Raw genomic sequence first — 14,952 nt, 5'->3', positions numbered from 1 at the left:
CAAACTCTTTGGAACCCTAATTCAACTGTTTCAATATTGAAAATTCTCATTTATAAATTATAAGATATTTTAAAAGCATGTTTAAACCTAAGAAGCAAACATCACTTGAAGACAATTTTGGTATGCATAATGATATTGTGCTTTTTCTCTGTATTGCTTGAGGGTGAGCAAAAAAGCCCCTTTCTTTTTATTAACTTCTCACTCAGGACAAAAAAATGAAGAGTCACCATTTTAGGTTTTGAAAGGCTAATTAGACAAATAATAGTGTAGCTAGGTGCAGTCATATTCATCTACCCAGAATACTTATATTACTTTGATTCCTGAGGTAGACAAATTTTATTTTTTAAATCTGGAAATCAGTGGAAGCCTGGAGATTTGTGGTTCTGATAAATTTGGATGAATCAGTGTAACCAAAAACATTGGGCTTTGCTCCAATTTCCTTGCAGTCTTATGGTGGTGGTGGGTATAGGATGCCTGTGGGGAAGGGTATGGATACTCCAAATGGCTGTTTAGAAGATATTCAGAAGGGTATCACAATCATTTGCTCACATCTTCTGGAAATATTGATTAAACCCCTATTATGTGCTAGGCCCAATTCTAGGGACTAGGGATGGAGCACTGAATAAAACACAAGTCCCATCTGGGTCTAGATTCTAGATATACAAGAGTATTATTCTCAGTAATTCTTTTAACTATTCTGTTTCACATCTGAAAAAAAGAGGGTTAGATTAAGTTGTTTTCATGATTTCTTTTGGTTCTAAAAGAAATGATTTTGCAATGTTACTACTCTATTTGGCATATACTTCTGCCTATATAATTCCAGGACAGGAGTTCATCATGCTGCCTCTTCCCAACCTGCCAAATCTCTGACCTCTTAGATGCCCTCTCCAATCATCTCCTGGCCTACCTTCCCCGATCTGTTCCCTGATCCCAATAGCACCAGAGCATCTATAATTACACATGGATGTCACCAATATGTTGTAACAGCTTTGCTTCTCTGATACTCTGGTAACACCAAATGAGTGAAAGCAGATAGGACAGTAACACAGTTACTAGACAAGGTGATATTTCATAGCTACATACAATATTTTGTTTTAGTAGGCTCCAATTTGTTATTCATTAACAGTCCCAAGGAGGAAAAGAACTGTAACCTGCATTTAAGTAAAATTAGCTTGTTGTTTTAAGAATATCATCTAGGGCAAATGGAAATACATACATATATATAAAATGATTATATATAATCATTTTTCTTTAAATACATGTTTTAGTTATTGCTATAATTAGTACGAGTAGCTTACATACAGGAGAAATAGAAAGCCATTAGCATTCCTATTTATCTCAAAATGCACCAGATTTTACTACTTGGCATTTCATTTTTCATATCTTTGCTGACTCGTCTGCGACAATTTCTCTAGCTTAAAAACAAAACAACAAAAGAAAACAATCCCTATCAGTACTTAATTTCCTGTAATCCTTAAAGAAACCCAGTACCCACCAAGGTTAAAAAATACAGCAACATTTAAAAAGAAAGAAGAAAGAAAGAAGGAAAGGAAGGAAAGGAAGGAAGGAAGGAAGGAAGAAAAAGAAAGAAAGAAAGAAAGAAAGAAAGAAAGAAAGAAAAAAAGATGCTCCTTATCAAGGCTAGCCTTTTCCTATAATTATCTCATTTTTTTCTTAACGTACCAAAAATATACAAGGTTGATAGCTAAAATTAGACATTTCTGTGAAAAATCAATCTGTTCTTAGCATGTCAAATAGTCTACACACAAAGACACACACACACACACACACACACACACACAGAGGATGTTTTATTAGTTCCCTTATATTATACAGTGAGTCCTATGATGTTGAAGCTTAAGCAACCTTATTATATGCACAAGTTCTCTGACTACCAGGTGACTACTAGTTCATGGATGGTATTCATGGTTATTTTTGGATGAGTAAGTTTGGGAGGCTTTTGTTTAAAAAAAAGTGGAACAGTTTCTTTACTGTAAGATATCTCAGAGCCTTTAATATATTAATAAGCATTGTGATTGTCGTAGAAGAAAATAATGTGAACATTTCCCAAGTATGTTTGACCATCAAGTAGAGTAATTCTGTGGAAGTTTATCTAGGAAAACTTTCTCATCTTACAGATGAGGAGACTCTGCTTATAGTAGCTGTGACTTGCTCTGAGCTTACAAAAAGTTCTACGCACAGTTAGAGCTAGAACTTATTCCTCTTGACCCCAGCCAATGCTTTATTCTAAAATAAGATAAACAATGACTTCAAAATCCCAATGATCTGTCCTCTACGCTTTCAATTTATTTCTAGCACAATATCAATTGTCCTAGCCACAGTCACAGCACAAGAAAGAGACATAGCAATTATTGTAAGTCTAATACACTCTGTCTCAGTTAGGATCTTTTGGCCAAAGGGGTTTGTAAAGCTGCTGCATCACATATTTAAGCCTGTCTCCCCATTCAGTCAATGTTTTTCAAGTGGAAGTTCAAAAACAAATTAATATTCCAATACAAGTGATTTTAAAATTTTCTTTTCTCTCTTGGCCACCAAATGTTTAACCTGTTTGGATGAAGTTTCCCTACCTACAAAAAGGAGGCAGAAGTATCAACCATGGGCCGCCATTCCATGCTCCTAGGGCAGAGAAGGTGAATGATGGAGGTGCCAAAAGCACCCCCCGCCCCCACCGTGGAAATGAGAAGACACATAAACAAGCCTCAAAAACAGACTTCCAGATTACCTACAGCAACCCCAAAGGGAAACGAGATGGAACAATCTGATACTCAACCACCTGGACTCCCTGAACTGGCAACAAAAGATGATCTGGAAAAAATGAAATCAGAAATAATTTCTCAGATAACAGCAAAGATTGTGCCCATAGTGAAACACATGATTAATAAATCTAGAAAGGACACACATAAAAAAATAGAGATGCTGAGGAACATGATGGAATCCCAACATAGGAAACAAATGGAATCCATAAAACAGATGCAAACAGATTTCCAGGAGATTAAAAACTCCATCGAAAGTCTACACAGCAGAATGAATCAATGAGAGGACAGAATTTCAGATATAGAAGATAAGGTTGCAATTAGTGACCAGGAAAAGAAAAATTGCTTTAAAATTGTAAGGGACCATAAGAAATCAATCCAGCAGTTGCTAGACGATGCAAAGAAGAATAACATAAGACTGATTGGAGTCAATGAAGAAAGAGGAGAGGGTGCAGATGACATAAAAAAACTGTTCACAGAAGTGATGGCAGAAAACTTCCCAAGCAGGGGAAAAGAACTTGACATACAGATAAGTGAGGGATATAGGACTCCAGCTAGGCTTGATAAAAAAAACCTCTACATATAAGCATATAATAGTTAGGATTCCAGAAACCCAATGGAAGAACAAAATTCTACAAGCAGTTAGAGAAAAGAAACAAATCTCATACAAATCAGAATCACAGCAGACTTCTCAATGCAAACCCTCAAGGCAAGAAGAGATTGGAGTGGTGTATTTCAAGATCTAAAGGAAAACAGGCTCCAACCCAGATTGATGTACCCTGCAAAACTATCTTTCAAAATTGTTGGAGAAATAAGATACTTTCATGATAAAGAGAACCTTAGGAACTTCATGAATATCAAACAAGCACTCCAAAAAATTTTAGACAATATCCTAGGAAAAGACAATGAGGATCACAACCCCAGGAAGCCCAGCAGAATGAATCTGCTGGGCGTGACAAATTAAACACAAAGGGGGAGAATCCAACAAAAAGAAAAAGTCATGACAAGGCTTTTAAAACTTTTAACTTCATCTCTCTAATGAGTATATAATTCAATCTTGTTATTGTTCATGATTAGTATTTTTCTGATTCCAGTGTTGCACACCTTTCCTTGTGCTGTTCTGGCTATTTATCATCTTCTTGTGTCTACTTTTTAATTGGGTTGTCTGTTAATGAGCTGTAAGAGTTCTTTATATATTCTGGTCATAGGTCATATGCATTGGAAATATGGTCTGTTTAAGGACTACTTTTCATTTTAACGATGTCATTTAAAGTTCTAAATTTGGATGGAATCTCATTTATCAATTTTTTTGTTTTATACATCATTTTTTTTATCCTAGGAAGTTCTTGCCTACCCTAAATTCATAAACATTTTCCCTTATAATTTCTTCTTAAAGTTTTATACTTTTAGGCTTTCTTATTTAGGTTCATTGATCCTTTCAAGTTATTTTTATGTATGGAAATAAAGGGTTAAGGTTAATTTTTATATACGGATACCATGTGTTCTAGTGCCATTTACTGAAAACACTATCATTTCCTCAGCTCTTGAATTGAGTTTATATTCTATAAAATTCTAATGTTAAATAATCTTTCAAAACTCAGTGGACCATATATGTGTGGTTCTATTTCTAGATTCTCTGTTTTATTCAAATGATCTATATGTCTTTCCTTATACCAACACTGCCTTGATAACTGTAGCTTTAGAGGAAGTCTTAAAATTAGGTACTAAATGTCTTCCAATTTTTTTTTTTTTTTTTTTTTTTTTACTTTTCTAGGTCCTTTGTACTCTACATAACTTTTAAATTTCAATACCCATTTCTTCATTTATTGCAAGTATACATAGACCTGAATTTTTATATATACCTTGTGTTTTCTAATCCTGCTAAATTCAAATACAAGTTCTAGGGGCTCCTAGAGATTTCTTAGTATTTTTTCTGTAGATGATCATTTCATCTACATATAAAGATTTTGCTTCTGCCTTGCCAATCCTATCCTAATTGTGTCATTTTATTGCCAGACTATTTTGGTTGGGCCTAGGTTTCAAAGTTTAATGGACAGATAAAGAGTAAGCATATCTGCCCTTGTTCCCCACCTTAAGGAGAAAGCATTGTAACTTCTCCATTCATATAAGGCATTTTTGCTGGAAGTATGGAGTACATGTCTTTAATCTGTTGAGAATGTTCTCTTCTACTTCTATTCTCCTGATAGCTTTTAGCATGAACAGCTGTGGAATTTAGTCCAATACTCTTTCTCCAACTAGTGACAGGATCATATGGCTTCTTCCTTTCCTCTGTTTAAATGATGACTTTTGGGGGTGGATCTTCCAATGCTGAACCAACACTGCCATCCCTATAATAAAACCACTTTCTACATCCTGCCAGACCTGACTTCTAATAGTTTGTTTTGTTAAACCAATTTTTATCTATGTTTGTACTTTTTTCTTCTATTATCTTTATCCAGTTTTAGGATTAGCACAATGTTGATTTCCTAAAATGAGGGGAGAATTGTTCCTTTTTTTTCTGGTTTAAATATTTGATATAATTTATCAGTTAAAATGTATACGAGCCTGTTCTTGTCATATAGGTAGGTTTTCAAGCTAGGAGTATACTTTCTTTAATAGGTGCTATTCAAATTTTATTTCCTCCATAGTTAGTTCCATTAATTTGTCTTCCTAGGTACTTCTTAGAAGTTGTCAAATTTATTTCAAAACAGATTTTTGAAATACGCTTTCTATATCCTTTTAAATTCTGTAAAATCTGTGGTAATGTCTCCTAGATCTTGATAGTGTAATTTTAAAAATGTATAATTGATATTGTGTAACAGGATGTAAAGGTCTAAAGGAGCAGGGGAAGTGGGAGTGGTAAGGGAAAGGAAAGAAGGGAAAAGAAAAAATATGAAAAAAGGAAAAAATGGAAACAAAATCTTTGCAAATAGGGAAGGGTAGAGTGGGTGAAGGGAGGGCAGGGGAATGGGAAAAAAATAAGAACCAAGATACTCATGTAAAGGTACAAGATCCCAATGATGAATGTAACTGTATTTTATACCTAAAATGTACCAGTAAGCTTAATGGGGAAAAAAAATAAAAATAAATAAATAAATAAATAAACAATGAAGAAAGATTGAAAAAAAAAAAAAAAGAAGTAGCACGTAGCAACCATGAGTTTATATGTAATGCAGTCATTTCTGATTAAACTAGCATTCTCGGTTCTAAGAATGACTTGCTGAGTTGAAAATAAGAGATAGCCAGGGATTTAGCTCAGTGGTTCTGCCACCTGCCTCACAAGCCCAAGGTCCCGAGTTTGATCCCTAGTACAGAAAGAAAGAAAGAAAGAAAGAGAGAGAGAAGGAAAGAAAGAGAAGAAAATAAGATACATTACAACAGAATAAATATACCAACTTGTGGATTCAAAGTACAATGATGAACCATTAACATTTTTGATCTTGAATTTGGGAAAAAAAATGGGAATTATTTCCTCTCCTCTCCTCCTCTTCCTTCCCCTTCTACCCTCTCCCCCTTTCTTCTTCCTCTTCCTGTTTCTCTTCTTCCTTCTTCCTCTCTTTCTCTCCTCACTGACTGTATTAACTAGACCGGTCTCAAACTCTTGAGCTCAAAGAATCCTTGTGCCTCAGTCTTTCAAGAGGCTAGGATAGGCACATGGCATCATACTTGGCTGGGAATTATCTCTTTATTGAACCATTGCAGATAGAGCCACAAAACTTTTTTTTACACTAATTATCAGTCAATGATCATCATCTCTGAATGTTTCAGGAAATGCCTCTGATCCTAGGAACACAAAAAACAGCAAGACCATTGTCAGTAGATGCCAAATACTGATTTAGGAGAAAGAACATTGTTCCACAAGTCATAGAAGAGCTGAGTGCCTTGTTTCCACTGTACATAAAGATGTAGCCCAAATGCAGCTTCCCATACAAACTAAGTGAAAGAGAAGAATATTTTACTTGTAAATTATGTTATATTTTGTCTAAATATCCTATGTTTCTTAAAAGAAGACATCTTCCCTTTAATGACCTACTAGCTTGAAAAATCTTTGGTACTGGGGAATTAAGTTTAAAGAGACAAATTTTTAAACTGGGTTGTTTCCCTGCATATTAATGAAGTTTGTAATTTAAATAAAGGAATCATTAGACACATTGTTTGCTTATAATAGTAGAGACCTCAAAGGAAAATGAGCTGATTATGCATATATTCTCTTTATAATTCAAGAAATTCTCAAGGATTTAAAAAGTATGCTCTAAATCAGAATGACACTCAGTTGTCCAATTAAAATGGGTGCATACTATAAATCTTTATTCTAAATATTTCCACTGGAGCTAAGTAGCAATGTTTTATGTTTTTCATATTTTTCAAATTGTGGTTATTAAGCTTTTCATTTGAATATTCTTATTTACTGGACTCCCTTTAAAAGAACAGCAAATTAAATTTTTAATGGTGGAATGGTTAAATATTCATTTACCTTGAAACTAATGCAGTACAGCATCTCAAAGTTTATCCAATAATACATGCAACTTGCTTTAGTTTTTAATAATATAGCTACCAATAAATATTTATGGAGAAATATAGTAAAAATTAATATTCATCAAATTCTGCTTAATTTTCTTCTTTTGAAATTGAGAAACTAACATCATTAACTAAATTTTAGCAGTAAAATACCTAGATCTAACACAATAAGACAATTTAGCCCAATAGTACACCTTAGACTTCACACAAATGAACTAGATAAACTCATAAAAACCTGGTGTAATGAAATATTAAGTAGCCAAGAGTCATGGAACATCTGAATCCCAGACATTCCAAAAAGGGCAGAGTCATAAGATTTGTTGATTCCTTCCTGCTATTCAGAAATGGCTCCTTGGGGAATTTGGGGGTCTCCTATATCTATCAGGCTCACTGGTGGCTGGTGGGGCTGCAAGAGCATATGGCTTGGAGAAAGCATCAGTTTGCTGTTAGCAACTTGCTTTGATCTCTTCGTTTTTTTGTGTGAAGTTAGAAAAAAATTATGAAACTTCCTCTAGTCTTCTTATCTGTAAAATGGGATTAAATATCATCAGTCCCCCAAGTCTTTTGTGAGGATTAAGGGAAATAAAGCAGCTGACAAGAATTTTATACAATTGAATGCTATACAAATGGAAATGTCATTACTTAAATATTAATGGGGATTATTACGATTGTCTTAACTCATTTCCCTCTCTCTGATTTTCTACTACTTCTTAGATTATTTCTCAACTTCCTTCAGAAATTACCTTTAAATTACACTGGGTTCTGTGAATGTTCTATAAGTAACCACGGTTATTTACAACTGTAAGGGACAGAATTTTAATTTATCAGTGCCATCCACTGTCTAAACTTCAACCACCACATGTAAGGTAATAATTTCTAAGTCTATTTTCTTTTTAACCTCAAACTGCTTTCTGCAATACTAGAGCAGTAATTTAAAATCTTTAACTAGGCTCTCTCCTTGGATTTCTAAAACCAGAAATGGCACTAACAAATAATCAACTAAATCGCTAATTACCAAAAATTCTTTTTCAGTATTTATTCTTGACAATATGGCCCCACCAACCAGTGACACCTTCCCCCAGTTCTTGGTGACCATTTGCTTAGTCAGCAAGTGCTACTGATGCTATAAGCAAATCTCAATCATTGCCATATGATGGCTTCTGTGGAATTTGGAGAGCTCCTCTTGACTCTCCACTTGGGCATCAGGGCTTGGAGTTACAGTTGCTGCAGTTAAGCAATGTTGCAGCTTTCCAGTCTGCATAGCCACACTGCTGTAGCCTATATTATCATTGCCTTAAAATGTGTCTCAGGTGACCTGAATTGATGTATGAGAATCCATATAGTCTTTAATTTTTATGACAGGAGGGACTCTGGGAGCAAGATGCAGGTATCCTTTAGTGCTTCTTAGAGATGCTGAAGGTCCACAGGGAGAAGATGGAAAGGTATCTCCTGAGACCCCAGTTCCAGACCATTTGGAGTTCCTTAACATGCTGTGCTGTTTTTAGGCATAATTTGTCTGCTTAGAATATTCAGTCTGTTCTGGCTGTTTGTTACCCCAAAGCACACATTTCTGATATTCTCATCAAAGGTTTTACTAGTCTTCCCACATTAAAATAGTATCTTCTCTGCTATTGCATTCACTCCATGCTACAGTTTAGATATGGTTAGAATGTGCCCCCAAAGGGTTTCATGTACTGAAATTTAATCCACAGTGTGAGGCATTAAGAAGGTGAAACAATAAAAATATTCATCTATGGTGTTTAGAGATGAGGCCTTTGAAAGTGAATTAGATATGGTTGGTAGAGTTGACCTCCCATGATTGAATACTGATAACTATACAAGAAGGAGCGAGACCGGAAGAGATGATGTACAATCTCTGCCTCACGACATGTGATGTCCTGTGCTGCCTCAGAACTCTGCCAGCAAGAAGGCCATTGCCTTATGAACTGTGCACTACATAAACCTATTTTATTTACCAAGTCCCCAGCTCCCAGCAATTTGTTTTAGTAAATAAACATGAAAGATCGCTTTACCCACATTGTCATCTTTGCTTTACTTTACATGTCTGTACCCCTTCTGGATGTGAGATCCTTGAGAGCAGGGACTATGCCTCCTTCATCTCCATATGTCCATGTCTAAATCAGCATATGTCCCAGATTAAGTGTTTATTGATGAGAGAAAAAATGAAGGTGTTATAGAAGCAGAATCTGTTAAGTGGTAGTGAAGCCCAGCCCCAGTAATCAGAACTAATTGGGAAAGAATAATAAAGTTCAAGCTCAATGCTTTAGAAGTATCTTGCAGGATGCCTCTTACATGAAAGGTGAAAAGTAAATATTTTAGTAGATTTATTTGAATTGTGGCTGAAAAAGACAGTTGGAGAACTTGCAGGAAAACTGCAAGCCTTTTGTAATTAGCAAATCACTTCTGCATTATATGATTTTTCCAACAGTTTGAAAAATGCAATGCTGCTTTTATATTTTTTAACATCTTCAAGTGCTCTTGCTTACCTGACATCCAAAACTTTTGCACTAACCATTTAGAGCCTTTGCTTTAAGAAAGGAATGTGAGTTTCACCTTTTCCTAATTGCAGTAAACACTAACAAGGTGCTTTTCAAACAGTAAGGGTTTACAAATGTAAGTTTGACTCCTGAGAATGAGCACAGGGGCCCTTTCTCACTCCTGACTCCCAGGAAGGGCAGCCAAGTCCCTTGCCCTCTCCAGGCTCTGTAGTTAGGTGAAGCGGAGTGTGGTTCTGACTGGGGCAGAAGCTAGGTGAGAAGACAATTTTACGGAGCGGAGCCTCTGTGCTAATGCTCTTCTTTCTTTTCTTCCTTCCTTTCACAGTAATGAATACTAAATCCAGAGCCTTCACTCTAAGCTACATTCCAGGTCTTTTTATTTTTTAACTTGAGGCAGGGTCTCCTTAAATTTGCCATGCTATCCTCAAACTTGCGATCTTCCTTCCTCTGCTTCCCAGACTGCTGGGATTACAAATGTGCACCACCATGTGCACCCTCAGACTGCTTTCATGAAGTTAAGAAATGAGACACAAAAAGCAAAACCTACTCAGAAATTTCTCTTCTCTTAGGGAAGTACATTCCAGGACAGCCAGTAGTTGCCTACAATCACAGATAATACAAAATCTCATACATATCTATTATGTTTATATATAATATATATTTATAATATATATTATATATAATAAATTTAATTTGTAAATTAGGCACTTCTGTAAGTGACTAACAAAAATAACTAATAAAAAAGAGCACAATTATAAAAAATATTCTGTAATAGAATTTATTTAAAACTTACAACTGCTTATTTCTGGACTTTTCCTTTTCATATTTTGGATCTGTGTAACTAAATCTATGGAAAGCTAACCTTAAAATGAAAACAGACTATTGTCTTTATTATTTTGACAGCCAACTGTCTATAAAGCAGCCTGAGCAGACACTGTCAGGCACAAGAAATGAATAAACACCATTATTGAAAAAGTACTGAAGATTACCTTTGGGAATAATTTGTAAAAAGGCAAGTAAAAGAGATGTTGATTAGTTTTTTAGGTCACTGAGAAAAGTACTTTCAATTCTGTTTTAAAGTTCTTGCTATGAAAACAGAATGTCTATTATGTTAGGTCCAAAACCAGGGAGTTGATACACTGCTGAATTGAGCATATTGCCAGATATTCATTTATTGTTCAGATATACAAATTATTACAACAGATCACATTACTTCCTTGAGCTGTTCACCTCCAAGAAACAATACTGAATGTTTAGTTAATAGTCCAATGAAATCTAGGCATCTGAAAAGCAAAATCGTCAGCTTTTTAGTTAATTTAGTTATGGAAGCTTAAAATGAAAGAAAATACTTAAAAATCAAAATTTTCAATTGTGCAGCTAAGAAAAGTTTGGGACATCATCTCCATTTAACAGATTTTGAATTTATGTTCCTGCCTGTATGAAAAGATGTTCAGAACAAATATCTACTCTTCATCTTTCCTCTCACCCTTCATCTGGGTAGATTTTATTTATGTACTAGATGACCTTTTTGGTCATTAGAACCATCTTGCTTCAGCAGTTAATTAACACAAGTACCATAATTTAATACAGTTAATGCTACTTGATGCCCTTTAATGTACCTTCCATTAGTGATATTATTGTAGTATTACCCTGTAAATTAAAATGAGATCAAGACTAAGAGAGCTGCTCTTTAATTAAGGTACTGGTGCACTGTACTCATCTATTATTCACTAGAGAAAATCACCCCGATTTACTGAAGCAGGACATCCATAAGGCAGAATTAGTCCATGAAGATTACTAGTTTTATTGAACAGTGCAAGTACCATGGAGTCGCTGAGATTGCCAATAGCCATGTTTCCTCGTTTTCCTCCATTATCTTAATAAATATAGAATGAGAAGGGAGTAAATGAAAATAAAATAAGCATGTAGCAAAAGAAGAATAAATTTTTTATGATGAGATTATAGTTGTTTTTTGATCAGTAAAACAAGTATCAGGTGTATTGTATCACATGCTAAAAAGAACAAATGCTGCATTAATCTAATGATAATCAAAACATCATTTTTACATCAAACAAAACTAGTCAGTTAAAAATACACACATACACAATGAAGTCGAGAATTGGAATTCACAGTCGATTTAAGAGGTCAGTAAATATTTTTGTTTAGTAGATTAATATTTCAAAATGAAAAATTCTGAGATCCGTCTTAACTATTTTGTGGGTATTTACATCTGATTTCCATTCCACTCTCCCAAAATAAATCTTATCAATTTCCACACTTTGCTGGGGGTGGTGTTGGAAGTGACAAGTAGGAAAGTATCATTATCATTATCATTATCAGTTACAGACATGTAGAGGCATGTAACAAGGTGCAATCATTTCATGGGATAGTGGCTGTGATACAGAAAACAAAGGCTTCAGCTATATTTTGGAAAGTTTACATTTATGATAGTTTTGAAGAGAAATTTTTAAAACTTTTTTTAGAAATCATCCGGTAATGGGGCCGGGGATTTAGCTCAGTGGTTCCGGCCCCTGCCGCACAAGGTCCAGAGTTCGATCCCCAGTACCAAATAAACAAAACAAAACAAAACAAAACAAATCATCCAGTAATAATCCTTCTAAAGGTGATTTGTAATATAAAAGAAAGACAACCTAGTCCATTAATCCTACGGAAATTTCAAGGGTAAATAATCACAGCAGTGCCCATGCTGAAAGGCCCTGTGAACCAGGCTATTGCTCAACCTTTCCCTTTAGTGGCTCTGTCATGAGCAAGTCTTCCTTATATAATTTAAAAGCTGGAGACACGCCCGAGCCATCAGGCCTTGCTTCTTTAGTCCCTCCCCTAAGACAAAAAATACTCAGGCCATCTGGTGCCTAGTGCAGCACATGCCAGCATCAGTTTTGCCCTGAGGAATTTGGACGGAGTGTGGAGGTGACAGAATAGGACCTTATGGAAGGGCTCACCTCTACTGGACCTTTCTCTCTGCCCAGCTGGTTCTCATCAGCTTGCAGTTGACAGGTGAACAGGAAAAGACAGTGGCGGTGAGTCCTAGAGAATGGACAAGGGCTACTGCGAGCTCCTCAGAACTGCTTAAGTGCAGTTGAAGGACACTACCCAGGGTGAAGGGTAAAAGAAAAATGATAATCAGAAGGGATTCTGCATTTTTAACATGTCACCTTTAGGAAATGGTCTGTCTAGTTCCAATGGAGAGTGTGTAAAAATGTCTTTGTCCTTAAAATGTACTTTATATCTTTAAAAAATAATCAGCGGAAAGAAAAATGAATGCCTGCTTTTAAAATGTCTCAATGATGGTTATTTCCCAGCTAAACAGCTTCTGAAGGCTGCCTTCCTAACAGCAAATGAGCGTGTTTAGGGCCAGTTGGTCTATAGCATGATTTGTGCCCAGATTAAGGATTTCTCAATCTGCTAGGAAACTAACCTATGTGAACTTTAATCTAACACTATGGATCACACTAAGATTCAAATTCAAATCTAAATTTATTAATATGGGTCTTTATTCTTACAGTATTCAGTGTGAATTAGATACTTGTCACTTGATTTTGGTATGATAGTGCTCGTAATAACACTATTAGTGTTAGTAATAACACATTAATTATTTTCCTGTATCAAATGACTGAATGATCAGACATTGGAATTGATATCTTTCACTACAGTGTTCCTGAATATAATCACTGCATTTTATTATAAACAGCAAACTCATACTTCAGACAACAGCTCCCTACACCCCATCATGGTTCCCCACTAATATAATGAACTATTCTCTGTAACCTGAGACCCACACATTCAACACAGGGATATACATGTGTCAGTGTATATTTCTCTCAAAAATGTTATTTTGCCATGGCTTCTCGGCCTTTTGGCTAAGATCAAGTGTAAAAATGATATTTTGCTTTAGAGATATCTTCAATATCTATCACTAAGATTTTGGTTAAAAGCTAAAGATTCTTGTCTCTCCCATAGGAACGCAAAGCTATAACAAAGAGGATTGCCACTTGCTCCTGCTACTTTTCTACAGCTGAGGCCCTGAAGCCTCTGAGGTCACTCTGAATGGTCATGCCATGTATCCTGTGTGCCTGTGATGGGTCTGAGCTCAACAGCAGTGGCCTTTTCTTCCTTCTGGCACATGCATGAGGTAACTCTGAAAGACCAGAAAATCTCAGCAGCTCCGGTTTCTGAGGACTGGTCTTCCCTAAGGATGCTGGAAGCCAGCACACTGAATGAATCCTGCTTTATTATGTTAAAATTGTATGATTACTAACTTAAACCTACATGATAGATGTAGCGTTTATATCCTTATCTTTAGGTTTTTGACTTAAAGCTCTTGGTATTTTTAGGGTGATTATTGCTTTGCTTATCTTTTGCTTTTTTCCCTCCCATTTGCTGTAACTCTATTCTTACCTTTAGTTCTTCTCATTTACTCCCTCATGTTCCCACTCTCATCATCTGGCTATTTGGATAATATGGCATGCTCAGAAAGCTAGTTAAAAACCTCAGTGTTGGGAAATTCTCATTACTCAAGAGTTTCACTTAAATATCCTCAAAATTGTTAGAAACTCAATTGTGTTTCTAGTATATCAAAACTAAGCCAATCCCTGGTTATGAGCATTAATGTTCCAACTCTAGTTCATCTTTAATTCACCTACAAAATGAAGGGTGTGCAACTCAAGTCCATATTTTTAAAAAAAATATTAGTTCAATGCAACAGCCTCCAGAAGCATTAAAAGTAGAGCTTGTGTTTCTTTAACAAATGCATTGTTTTCTAGATGCTTCAAGGGTTGAAGTAATAAATTTACATAAATATAACACTCATTTCCAGATTCTTCTGTCCAATAAAACAACTCTTATCAGGTTGTTGTATCATATCGCAATCCTCTCTTACATTTCTTTTTCTTCAGCCCCTTTTAGAGAAACTGGGTTTACTACCCCTGGCTTTATTCCCTTAACGACTTAAAAACCACCTCCTGACCTGGGGAGTTTCCTTGTCTCAAAGAAGATACTTTTAAAGTGTTATTTATTTATTAGGGTGCTTTTTAAAAAAATCTAGATTTCTGCCAAATTCACTGGCAGCAAGTCTGGGATTACAAATTACTGCTGAGCACAGGGTCACAGATGCCTTCAGA

General features: G+C 35.5%; 1 protein-coding gene across 1 annotated transcript in view; it reads right to left on the bottom strand.

Annotated features, from left to right (window-relative positions):
• The window catches only part of Ntng1 (netrin G1), a 327,676-nt gene that overhangs the window by 129,782 nt on the left and 182,942 nt on the right, over window positions 1-14,952 (bottom strand). The gene's annotated exons all lie outside the window — the stretch shown is intronic.

The sequence above is a fragment of the Heterocephalus glaber genome, unplaced genomic scaffold, assembly GCF_053883595.1.
Source record: "Heterocephalus glaber isolate CG9 unplaced genomic scaffold, H.glaber_assembly_v1.0 deba00001442, whole genome shotgun sequence".
Lineage (NCBI taxonomy): Eukaryota > Metazoa > Chordata > Mammalia > Rodentia > Bathyergidae > Heterocephalus > Heterocephalus glaber.
This window is presented reverse-complemented; position numbering and strand designations above follow the sequence as displayed.